The sequence below is a fragment of the Pongo pygmaeus genome, chromosome 15 (assembly GCF_028885625.2).
Source record: "Pongo pygmaeus isolate AG05252 chromosome 15, NHGRI_mPonPyg2-v2.0_pri, whole genome shotgun sequence".
NCBI classification, from domain to species: Eukaryota; Metazoa; Chordata; class Mammalia; order Primates; family Hominidae; genus Pongo; species Pongo pygmaeus.
In genome coordinates, this window is record NC_072388.2 from 103,790,183 (window position 1) to 103,803,210 (window position 13,028).

At 54.1% G+C, this 13,028-nt stretch overlaps 1 long non-coding RNA gene across 1 annotated transcript; it reads right to left on the reverse strand.

Annotated features, from left to right (window-relative positions):
• Window positions 1-9,834: 9,834 nt before the first annotated feature.
• LOC134738113 (uncharacterized) lies at window positions 9,835-12,669 on the reverse strand. The gene is made up of 4 exons (XR_010123661.1): window positions 12,613-12,669; window positions 11,708-11,890; window positions 11,419-11,536; window positions 9,835-10,002 (listed from the first exon to the last, which is right to left on the reverse strand). It is a non-coding gene; the product is annotated as an uncharacterized LOC134738113 (long non-coding RNA).
• Between the last annotated feature and the right edge of the window lie 359 nt (window positions 12,670-13,028).

Sequence of the window (13,028 nt, forward strand, 5' to 3'; positions counted from 1 at the left end):
TGATGAGGCTGTGGGTTTAATAAATATTAACAAGGAATGGGCCTCCCCTTCCTGTGCTCTGTGCTAATCCCTCTGTTTGTGTAGCATCCATTATTCACTGTGTTTCTCAACTCCAACCCCGGGGATGGGGATGGGGTCCTTCCTCCTGGGGCTCCTTCCATGGAGGTACTTTGAATCCCTGGCCTCGGGGGCTGAGGGTTCCACTACAGGATGGATGGATCGGCTTTCTGTGGGTGTGGAACTCTGACCACAAGGACGCTCACTGGCCCATCTTCCATTGGCACAGACACACACTCACTGACCAGGAAATCTATATTCCAGCCTTACCTTCAGCCCCACTGGGCTCCTGCCACTGATGCCACCTCCACCAGGAAGCCCACCTGGTCTGCCCACAGGGAGCAGCACCTGTCCCTCAGGGCAGCCACAGTCCTCTCTCCTGACCTGGCAGGGGCTTGGAGACCCAGCGACCCCGCCCAGCCCGCTGCAGGTGGGCTGCTCCGAGGGGACCCAGTTCTCTGATTGGACTCCACCAAGGGGTCCAGACCCTGTCCACATTGCTGCCTGGCCGGGCTGCGGGTGGAGCTCCGGCGCCCTCGTGTGGCCCGTGTGTGCAGGACCTCAGCCGTGCTGCCCCATGGGAGGATCCAGGGAGCTGAGTACAAGATCAACGATTACCCAGGTCACAGTCCCAGGATGCACAGACCCTGAGTGTGGCACTGGGACCGAGCCCCACCCTCAGCCTGGGTTTGCACACTCCCGGCAGTGCACTCGCTTCATAACTTGAGAACGTCCCTGTCCACACAGAGGAACAGCCCTCCTGCCTGGGCTTCCTCCCCTACACTGGTCAGGCCCCCTCCGCTGCAGCTGCCCCTGGAATTCCTTGCAGGGATTGGGGGGTGGAGCCCAGGACCTCTGCTGCCCAGGCCCACTGAATATTGGGCAGCCCAAAGCCCTGACCCTACCTCCCTTGGCTCCTACACACCCCTGGGCACGTGTGCCTAGGGGCAGCACGGCCCCTCCCATCCATGGGATGCCAACCCCCTCTAGTGATGCCCACCACATGTGGGGTCTCAAAGTCCCAGTCCTGTGCCCTGCCCACCCTCCTCATCCCTAGTGAGGATGGCCCCCCATCCCTGGGGTGCACGGCCCCCCATCCCTAGCGTGGATGGCTTTGTGGACTTAACAGGACCCTCCATGAATCTCCATGGGAAGTACAAGATCCATCCCCTAGTGCCTGCTCCACCCTCAGAGGGACAGGACCGATGGGCTTCTGTGCCCACTCCACCCCTTTATCTGTTCCTCCTCCCCTGGGGCCCCACCAAAGCCAGGAGGAGGGGAGACAGGAGAAACAGCCCCCATTGGCTCCTGAGTTGACCCCAACCGAGCACCCACATGGAGGCAAAGCGGGGGGTCCTAAGAGGCCAGCTGTATCCAGGGGCTTCAAGATGCTCCTTGCACTCACTCAGCACCACCCTCATCCCAACCAGCCTGGCCGGACAGACAAGGGCCTGGGCCAGGGGGCAGGAGCAGAGGGTGCTGGGGGCACAGACCTGTGAGCGTCATGGGGGTGAAGGACCTCAGGCTGGAAAGACCCCAATGAGTGAGAAGGCCAGATCTCTATCCTTCCCAGCCCTCACCATCCCCACTGCCCCCACCCACCCCCAGCCCAGGCATCCCCTGAGAAGGCAGGCTGGGGAGACAGGGAGAGGACAGTTAGGGCGAAAGGGACCGGGGCTGTGCTGGGGCTGGGCCGCTCTCACTCCGTCCCTTAAGCCCCTGCCTCTCTCCAGCCTGCCCCGTCCACACCCAGCCTGCCCACTCCCGCCACCCCTCCCTGGCATCCCACAGCTGTGACCACAGCTGGAACACCACGGAGCACTCACCACAGCACTCAGAGCAGCCAAACCCTCCCCTTGGCCACAAGGACCTTCCCAGTGGCCCTCTCCAGTCTCACCTGCAAGCACCCCTCTGCTTACACTCACAGAGGAGTGAATGCGTGAAGGCCCCACAGGGTGAATGAATGAGTGAAGGCCCCACGGGATGAATGAAGGAGTGAAGGCCTCATGGGGTGAATGAATGAGTGAAGGCCCCATCAGGTTAATGAATTAGTGAAGTCTCCACAGGGTGAATGAATGAGTGAAGGCCCACAGGGTGAGTGAGGAGTGAAGGTGGCTCTGCAGCCTGCCCAGGGCCTGGTGAGTCTCACAAGCTCCCCACTCGCGCGGCCTGGTCTTTGTCCAGCAGAGTCTGAGCAGAGTCCCTTCCGTCTGCCCTGGCCCTGGGCCCCCCTCTCTCCTCCACCCAGGGGAGGAATCCATGCTCAGCCCAGGGCTGCTGGGAGGCGAACCTGACTGCCTGTGGCTGTGCCCCTGTGTCAGCCACCACTGTGGGTTCCACAGCTGAAGCTCCACTTCCTTCCTCCCAGAAAGTCTGAGCACAGGGCTCCATCCAGGATCCCTCAAGGTCAGAACGGCCCCGGGCCCACAGGGTGGGCCTTGTGGAGACATTTCCACCAAGGTGGAACTGAGAACCGTCTCGGTGGTGGGAGAGGACAGCCTGCCCAGGGCTCGCGGGGAGGAAGCTGTTCTCGGGGCCTTTTCTGACCAGCTCTGAGCACTCTCTGGGACCAAGGCCCCTGAAGCAGGGAGGCCTGGGGGCTGTGCTGGTCACCCACACACAGGACAGCCCCCGAGCCAGAGACAGCCATGCTCAGAGCCCAGAGACCAGAGGCCCCAAGGGGAATGGCACCCTCCCCCACACCCAACGTGGTCCAGTCAGTGGAGCCACCACCTGGCCTGGGGCTGGGCAGCCCACGGTGGTCCCAGAGGAGGAGAGTTGCCTTGTAGTGACAACCCCACAGAGGGGCACATGGAAGCACCCGGACCGGTCCGACCCCAGAAGGGCTCAGGCACTTGGGTGCTGGAAGAGGTGGGAGAGGCAGGACTGGGCTACATGGAGGACGCCATCCACTGCCGCCCCTAGGCAGTCACCACGGCCGGGGGCAGTTACACCTACCACAGGGGACCCACTGGCTCAGCTTCCTCCCCACAGCGTTCACTCCTCAAAACCCAGCTCTGGCGACCGCTGGTGCTTCCGCAGGCTTAAGGGGAATTGTGTTACGAACCGGAAGGGAATTTCTCCGCTTTGGAGAAAGTCCTTGGCTGTTTGTTGAAAAGCCTAAAGCGGGCTGGGTGTGGTGGCTCACACCTGTAATCCCAACACTTTGGGAGGCCAATGTGGGCGGATCACAAGTTCAGGAGTTCGAGACTAGCCTGGCCAATGTAGTGAAACCCCATCTCTACTAAAAATACAAAAAAATTAGCCGGGCATGGTGACAGGTGCCTGTAATTCCAGCTACTTGGGAGGCTGAGGCAGAAGAATCACTTGAACCTGAGAGGCTGGGGTTGCAGTGAGCCGAGATCACACCATTGCAGCACTGCAGCCTGGGAGACAAGAGTGAAACTCCATCTCAAAAAAAAAAAAGGAAAGAAAGGAAAGCCTAAAGGAAGCACAGGAGGCCGCCCGTCAGTCCGGAAGCCCACCCCAGAGACCCCTTCTGGGATCTTGCATTGTGCAGAGAGGTGGCAAGGCCCCGTGCCCCTCCCCCACCCACTACCCACCCACCCCTCCCAGCCTCAAGTTCTGACAAGCTGGCCTGGAGGGTCAGGGAAGGGTCTTGTGTCAGGTTGCTTTGGGTGCTGGTGCCCCTCCCCAGGACAGGGAAGGGCAACGAACAAAAATGTGGGTGGAACCGGCGTCGTGATGCTATCAGGGTGACATGGCACAGAACATATTCCCCTCTATGGCCTCCCTAGAGAGCCAGGCCCCATCCCTTCCCCTCCACCAGCTCCTCGTGCTCTGGAGGGATCACAGACCTAAGGAGAGCCAGGGCCCCAACCCAGGGGGCTCTACCAGGGGAGTTCAAAAAGAAGGAGGTGGCATTGTGGGAATATTACCATCATACTTTACCCTGAAAGTAGATTTCGGGGCAAAAGTATTAATGGAATAAAGAGAGTATTCTATTTAGGTCAGAAGTGCAATTCACCCTATCAGCAAGCCCAGGGATGTGTTTCACCCAGACACTGGCCTCCAAGGAGAGAAACCCTCTGCGATCCTTCTAATTGCACTTGTGCAAATGCTACACACACACATCTGCCTGAGCTGACTCCAACACTCATTCGTTCCCCCTGTGCCTGCAGGAAAGCCAGCCCGGGCATCTCAGAATATGAAGTTAATGTGGGACAAGCCAGTGGCCCAGAATGTGTACTAGGATTCTCTAGAGAAACAGAGCCAATCGGATGTGTGAACGCCTGTCTTCGTATGCATATGAGAGAGACTGATCGAAAGGACTGGCTCATGTGATTACGGCACTGAGAAGCCCCTAGATCCGCAGTCAGCCTGCGGGAGGCGGGGGGCCAGTGGTGTCAGTTGTAATCCAAGGCCAGGAGAAGACCCACGTCCCAGCTCAGTCAAGCCAGAAAAGCTCACTCTTACTCAGCTTCTGTTCTATTTGGGTCTTCAATTGATTGGACGTGACACCCACACTGGGGAGGGCAATCTGCTTTGCTCAGATGGCAAATACTGCCCAGTCTGTGAGGCTCCCCGAGGCCCAGCCAAAAGCAGACCTCTCCCCGGGCTGCCCCCGCAGCCACCCTGTGCAAATGGGCACCTGCAACCTGAACTTGGCAGCAGTCAGCATTGGAGCCATTGACTCAAAAGTCTCAGCACATGGATTAGGAACTGAGCCCTAGAAGTCCACGCTGTTTATTTCAAGAGACTTGAGCCCTTCTCTCCCTACCAGCCAAGCAGCACCCAGGCAGGCCCAGAGGACAGCAAATCTTGGAGCTAGAGAATGCCCGGCTTGAGCGTGACACAGGCGGGCATCACAGTGTTCTATTGGTTCCTGGTCTTCAGGGTTCATTTTACTGGCGTAAGAGGCTGGGATGGTTGCTTTTGTTTTCTAAAACCCTTAAGGAGCAAAATCCCACACAATCTTGGAGGAAATTAAATTTAGAAATTAGATGCTAGGCTTGGCAGGGACCTTGACAGGGCCCCCCACAGGGCCAGACTGACACATCCATTGAGACCACATCACAGTTATTAACATTTTGCTCCAAAACATATGGAGAAACGCTTCTAGAAACACAGGGAGAATTTTCCTAAACCACTGTCACAGTGGGAGACTTCAACACACCTCGCTCGGTAATTGTCAGATCAAAGAATGAGTAAAGGAAAAAAGAATATTAATAGAACAATTAACCACCATAAATTACCAGATCTACAGGACTTCACACTTAACAAAGAAAGAAAGTGCATTCCTTTTGAATAACAAACAAGTGAAAAAAACAGCATGTTCAAGAACCCCAGGGAAATCCCAGTAGGTCCCTAAAGGAGAAATTGTGAAATTCTGATCACAGTGCAATAAAACAGGGAACTAACAACAGATCATCTTCTTTAAAGTCCTCACCTCTTGTCAGCTGAGACATGGGATAGACACTACGTCTGACACGTTTTCTACTTACAGGATAGATGACTCTGCCTCCTCGTCGGCGGAATGAGGACCAGGCTGTTACCTACACATCTCTGTATTCTGCAAGTTAAAGGCAGTGAAACAATATCCACAGCACACACAGCGTGACACATACAGACAGCACTCAGTGAATGTTAGCTACCAACACTAGCGTAAGACGAGACACACACTCTTCTGAATGACTCTGAGTTAGAGGAAATGAAACATCAAATTAGAGGCTCAACTAATCTAATAACAAGAGCACTACACATTAAAAACCCTGGGACACAGCCAAAGTGGCTCTGAAAGGACAAAGTATAGCCTTAAGTAATTCTTTTCTTTTTTTGAGACAGAATCTCGTTCTGTCACCCAGGCTAGAGTGCAGTGGCGCAATCTCCGCTCCCTGCAAGCTCCGCCTCCCGTGTTCACACCATTCTCCTGCCTCAGCCTCCTGAGTAGCTGGGACTACAGGTGCCGCCACCACGCCTGGCTAATTTTTTATTTTATTTTATTTTATTTTATTTTTTTAGTAGAGACAGGGTTTCACCATGTTAGCCAGGATGGTCTTGATCTCCTGACCTCATGATCCGCCCACCTCAGCCTCTCAAAGTGCTGGGATTACAGGCATGAGCCACCATGCCCAGCCTAGCCTTAAGTAATTCTAATAGAAGGCAAGAAAGGATGAAAGTATGCTTTCATTTAAGAAACCAGAAGAAGAAAGAAAATATGACTCAAAAGAAATTTAGGGGAGCCTGGTCCACACCCTGATTCCTCCCTCTCTATCTCCTCCCCAGCTGTAGTGATGCCACCTGTTATTGTATTGTTGGGCTGTATTATTGTATTGTTCCTCACAAATAGGGAACACATGTTACTTCCAAACTCGAACAGAAACAGGCTTTACATGCCAGGAGTCAACCCCAGGCCTCCACAGCGCAGGTATTCACACTCTTCATTACCCACTCACATGCAGGGCCTCCAGGAGCTCAGCCAGCAACTTCTCAAGATCAGGGACATTGGAGGGGCAGCCAGCTTGGACCAGGCAGAGGGACCACCACGCCAACTCCAAAACCCACGCCTTCTTCCGCAGGGTTCTTCAAACATCTTCCCTACTATTTTATTCTGAATCTTTGTAAATACACACCCAAGTTGGAAGAATTGTACAGCAGACACCATCTACCTCCTTCTAGAGTCTCCCATTAACGCATATATGGTCCAAGCTCTGCCCTGGTTGCTCCCTCTCCCCACCAGCTATGAGTCCCTCGGCCATCTTATATTTCAAATACGTTTCATTTTAATTTATTTTTATTTTGTTTTATTTTTTGAGACAGGGTCTCACTCTGTCACCCAGGCTGGAGTGCAGTGGCGTGATCTCAGCTCACTCCTGGGCTCAAGGGAGCCTCCCACCTCAGCCTCCTGAGTAGTTGGGCTTGTGTTTACAGGTGCCAACACCAACACCTAATTTTTGTATTTTTTGTAGAGACGGGGTTTTGCCATGTTGTCCAGACTGGTATTGAACTCCTGAGCTCAAGTGATCTGCCTACCTCGGCCTCCCAAAGTGCTGGGATTACAGGCGTGAGCCACTGTGCCCAGCCTCCTAACTTTTTTTTTTTTTTTTTTGAGACATAGTCTCGCTCTGTCGCCCAGGCTGGAGTGCAGTGACATAGTCTCAGCTCACTGGAACCTCTGCTTCCTGAGTTCAAGCAATTCTCATGTCTCAATCTTCCTAGTAGCTGGGATTACAGGCACCCGCCACCTCGCCCAGCTAATTTTTTTTATTTTTAGTGGAGACAGGGTTTCCCCGTGTTGGCCAGGCTGGTCTTGAACTCCTGACCTCAGGTGATCCAGCCATCTTGGCCTCCCAAAGTGCTGGGATTACAGCCGTCAGTCACTGTGCCCGGCCCTTAGTACATTTTAAAGTAAATTGCAGTCCACTCCCTCTGAGACCTTCAGCAGGCAGATTATAGGGTGTTATATGTAAAAATGTTTGTTTAGAAATGGAATGCTTGTTCCCCAGTGCTGCAAAGAAACAGCACTTGAACTTAAATTTAATTCTCTCAGTAAGGCCATTTTTATTTTCTGCAGAAAGGGTGCTCATCACAGATGCAACAATGGCGAGAGCACATCTGAACAAAGGAGGGAAGCAATTTTTATCCCGTACGCAGTTTGTCCCTGCTACTGTGTCCTGTCTCCATTGGCTGGAGCCAGACCTCACAATCTAAACTAAAACCCAATTGGCTAAAAGTTTAAAACTTTTCTAAATAGGTAAAAGTAATGGAAAGACAAAGGAAAAGAAGAAGTTGCTTTTGCCAAATAGGGAAGAGGCATAGGCTGAGAGCTGGGATATGCCTGCGAGCACGTCCAGTACAGATATTTTGGTTAAAGTACAAAGACATAGAATGTATTACGTGCCTGTGAGCATGTTTAACAGCTACATAGGATATGACTTAACAAAGAGTTACTAGCACAAAGCAAGGAGGAGTCTTGAAGGAAGTTAGTCTTTAAAAGAAGCTGTTTTTTTAACACTTATGATTTATTCTTTAACAAGAAGGGAAACTTTGAAGAGGAAGTTTTACTTTCTACATAGGGAACTAAAGTTCAATATTCATTTATGATTTACTGGGTTCTTACCCTGTCACCCAGGTTGGATGGAGTGCAGTGTGATGCAATCGTGGGTCACTGCAGCCTCAACCTCCCAGGCTCAAGTGATCCTCCCACCTCAGTCTCCCAAGTAGCTGAGACTACAGTCATACACCACCACAACTCAACTAATTTTTTTTATTTTTTGTAGAGCTGGTGTCTCCCTATGTTGCCCAGGCTGGTCTTGAACTCCTGGGCTCAAGTGATCCTCCTGCCTCAGCCTCCCAAAGGGTTGGGATTATAGGCATGAGCCACAGCACCTGGCCCCTTTTCTCTATTTTTTTTTTTTTCTTTGATATGGAGTCTCACTCTGTCACCCAGGCTGGAGTGCAATGGCGCAATCTCAGCTCACGGCAACCTCCGCCTCCTGGGTTCAAGCAATTCTCCTGCCTCAGCCTCCCGCGTAGCTGGGACTACAGGCACCCACGACCACGCCCGGCTAAGTTTTTTATTTCATTTTATTTTTTAGTAGAGATGGGATTTTGCTGTATTGGCCAGGCTGGTCCTGAACTCCTGACCTCAAGCGATCCGCCCACCTTGGCCTCCCAAAGTGCTGGGATTACAGGTGTGAGCCACTGGGCCTGGCCTCCTTTTTTTCTTTAAAGTAAAATTTACATGTAGTAAATAGTATTTGGCCATAAAGGGAATGAATTACTGATACATGCTACAATGTGGATGAACTTTGAAAACAGTAAGCTAAGGGAAAAGAGGTAGACATAAAGGGCCACCCACTACATGACTCCATCCACATGAAAGTCCAGAAGAGAGAAATCCAGAGACAGAAAGTAAAGGCCAGGCGCGGTGGCTCACGCCTGTAATCCCAGAACTTTGGGAGGCCAAGGCGGTGGATCCCTTGAGGTCAGGAGTTCAAGACCATCCTGGCCAACACAGTGAAACCTCATCTCTACTAAAAATACAAAAATTAGCTGGGTATGGGGGTGCACACCTGTAATCTCAGCTACTTGGCTGCTGAGGCAGGAAAATTGCTTGAACCTGGGAGGTGGAGGGTGCACTGAGCTGAGATCGCACCACTGCATTCCAGCCTGGGTGACAGAGCAAGACTCCATCTCAAAAAAAAAAAAGAGAATAGATTAGTGGTTGCCTAAATGACTTCTAACAAACGTATACACCTATGAAGAGGGAGAACACCACCACCAATCCAGAATGTTCCCTCATGCCCTCTCCCCGCAAAGCCCCAGCCCCACCCTACCCCAAAAGACACCCCCTGGTAGGATTTCTTGCCTGTTCTAGAATACCACATAAAAGGAATCACACAGCAGGTCCTGTTCTGTGATAGGTCTTTTGCTCAGCATCATGTTTATAAAGTCATCCATATTGCTGCACGGATCGCTCGTTCATATTGATATTCATTAAATAACAGTTGGACCAGTCCTCCCACCCTCCCTCCCCCCATCTCTCTCTCTCTCTCTCTCTGTCTCCCTCTCTCTGTCTTTCTTTCTTGAGACAGAGTCTCGCTCTGTGGCCCAGGCTGGAGTGCAATGGTGTGATCTCGGCTCACTGCAACCTCCGCTTCCCAGGTTCAAGCAATTCTTCTGCCTCAGCCTCCCGAGTAGCTGGGATTACAGGTGCCCGCCACCCCGCCCAGCTAATTTTTGTATTTTTTGTAGAGACGGGGTTTCACCATGTTGGCCAGGCTGGCCAGTCTTTTAAATGAATCCAACGAAATCTAAATATCACGGTGATTTAATCATCAACAATTTTTAAGAGACAATTTTTTAACAGACTTAAATGTTTTCTCCTTTGCCTTGTATTTTCACTCCACTTTGCCCACAGAATTTTGTGCCAACATGACATATCTTCTGCTCGAAGTCCTCCACTGGCCTCACTGTGCTTTTCTGTAATGGAAATATGTGTATAAATTGAAATGCCACTTTTCATTCTTTACTTCATAAGTCTCTTATCTTTAAATGTTTCTACTGGATTCATTATTTTTCAATTATTAGCCCACAGTTTCTCAAAACCACTGATTTGGATATAAATAATCTATATTATACATTTTGATTAAAAATTGTTACACAGAAAAAGGAAGTTTTCATTGGGGATGCATCTCCTGATGAAGGGGACGGGCTTTTTTCCATGTAGCCCCTGTTTCCATGAGTGACGACGACTTGTTTAAAAGACTCACTATTCCGCATGGAATGTCCTCCTGCTTTTTGGGTTTTAGGGGCTAGCACTGGGCGTCTTTGTTCACACGAACAAGTCTACGGGACAAAGGAGGACTGGGGCAGCAGTTCCGCAAATCTGAGACGGGCCACCGGGAATCGCTGCTGCGGTCGGGGGCTGCGACGCCACCAGCCCCAGGGTGGAGAGCGGCTTTCTGGGCGTCCGGGCAAGTCCATGCTCTGGGTGGGGAGGCCGAGGGGCCGAGGAAGTCGAGGGTCTGCACATTCGCTGCCCTGGAGCCGCGTGAGCCCGCCCCGCCCTGGAACGTCCTCCCAGGCGTTCCCGCCTTTGCAGCCCCCGCCTGACTGGGGACCCTCCACTCCCCACACTCTCCTTCCATCCCCGCTTCCCTCTGCCTGCTCCTCCTCCCTCGTCGTCAACCTTGACAGAGGAGGGCGATGCCACTGCTTACCGCCAGAGGGAGCGCCGCGCCCCCAAACGGACACTGAAGCGGGGAGCCCCCTGGCCGAGCCGGGCGCAGGGGAAGAGGGGGCGGAGGGGGAGAAGAGGTGCAGGGACAGAGGGGACCCAGGGGGCTTCGAGCCTCCCGCCTGGGTCCTGGTTTGGTTGCCCCCGCACCACCCAGCGCTTGCCCACCCTGCCTCAGTCTCCCCATCTCCCAGCCTTGGGGCTCCTCTGGCTGGCTGGGGCCCACCCTGGGGCAGAGCCGCTGGGTCTGGGGACTGGTAGCATCAAGATGCCTCGAAGTCCTGGCCTGGTTTTCAGGCTCTCTATAATTAGGACCCCACCCCCACCCCTACAGGAGCCTGTCCAGAAGGTCCTGGGCATGGCTGGGGTGTCGTGGACACCTGCCATCTTTCCGGAACGCTGCAGACACCTGCGTCCCACTCCAGTGCGGGCGGCCTGGGCCCCTTCAAGGAATGGCTGGGAGTGGGAGGGTGGGCCTGGGGTTTCACGGCCCACACCTGAGGCCAGTCACACCCTGACTGGGCCAGGCAGAAGCTGCACAAACTTCACACTGGAAAGGTGGGGCCAAGGGCGGCCCCAGCCCACCTGCCAGCAGCACCCCATCCCCAGCATCTGCCGGGCACAGTGGGGGCACACCTAGCCTCCCCACCCCTACTCACCCTTGACATATAAGGCCTCAGCCAGGAAGTCCAGAAGGAGGAGTGTGTGGATGGGCGTCTCAGGAAGTCCAGAAGGAGGAGGGCGTGGACGGAGATCTGTACTGGAGGCCTCCACCACCTGTGAAGCCATCGGGCCTGTGGGCCGCAGGGCAGGACTCCCAGGTCTGGAGGGCCCTCAGGCTGGCCTCCATGAGGTGCCGCGAGGCTGGGGTACAGAGCTGGGTCTCCACAGCCCTCACCTCCCTGACCCCTGTCCATCACAGCCTAGCTCCTCCTGGAGCCACCTCACCTCCCTGGGCCTCCGTTTCCCCCTCCATAGAGCAGAGGTGTTGATGGCTCCGGCTGGGAAGGCTAAGCCAGTCTGTCTTTGCAGAGTCCACGTGCTGCCGGCACACGGTCCATGCTCCGGAGTCAGCATCCCACCACATGGTGGAGGGGATGTTCTGAAACCCCTCTTTGAAACTCACAGAACCTGGGGACAGAGCGGGGCAGCGTTTTGTCAGTGAGAGGCGGCCGCAGGAACGGCCCAGGGACCAGCACCAGGTACAGGAGCAGACCCACGGCCTGGCCCACAGGCACCGGACACCCTGGGCACAACCGGGCCTGGGCTCCCTCTGACACGGGGCACCTGGACGGATACTTGAGCACAGCCAGGCCTTCAGATGACAGCCATCCCCGCAAGCATCTGACCACGTGCGAGACCCCGCACCTGAGCTTCCCAAATGAGCCCCTCCTAAATGCCAACTCCAGAAACCACGAAATAATTGTCCACTGTTTACACGTCAGAGCGGCTGGCCATGCAGCAAAGGGACCAAGCTGCTGGCGCGTGCAGGTTCATCTCCCAGGGGTTCCCGCTGTCCAAGGCTGCCCCCCTGCTCCCCTCCTGCAGGGCTTGTTCCCAGCAGGTGCATCCTGTAGCTGGGCCTGGAGACCAGGTGCCACGTGGCACGGCGGTGACTCTACAGTGCCCTCGTGTGTGGCTCTGGGTGCTCCCGCCCGCCCCTCTCCCTGCTCAGCCTGGGCACCTTTCTCCTGGTCACTGTGTCCCAGCACTCTCCCCTTAGGAGGCTTGGGCTGGCGGTTGTGAACATTTCCGACCAGGCTGTCCTGGCTCCCCACACCATGGCTGCTCCCCACGTTGGCTCAGGGAGCCCCTGAGGAGGTCCATGGCGTCCCAAGCCCACCGATGCTCACCACTGCTTTTAGCTTCCTCGTGCTCCCCAGCAACCAGGTTGGTGGTCTCTTCCTGCCCATTCTTATTTTGTGTTCCAGGGGAACATGCTGCCACCAGGCTTTACTGTGAACAGTGTCCTCTGTGTCTCCGGTTGTGCAATCTTGGTGGCTCATGTTTTACAGGGGAGTTGGGGAGAGCCGAGCCCGTGATCGCTTCTTCCGCATCCTTCTCCATATGGAGAGGTTACGATATTTAGCCTCAGAACCACAGTCGTCTCATGCTCAAGGCCTGTGGGCCAGGAATCCCGAGCTGGTGGTATTGAGCCAGGAATCCTGAGCTGGTGGTATGCACTGTTGCTTTTCCAAACAGAAAAAGAACAAAGACTTGTAGGCCAACCCAGTTGACTCCTTAAACTACCTCTTCGAAACTCACAGAA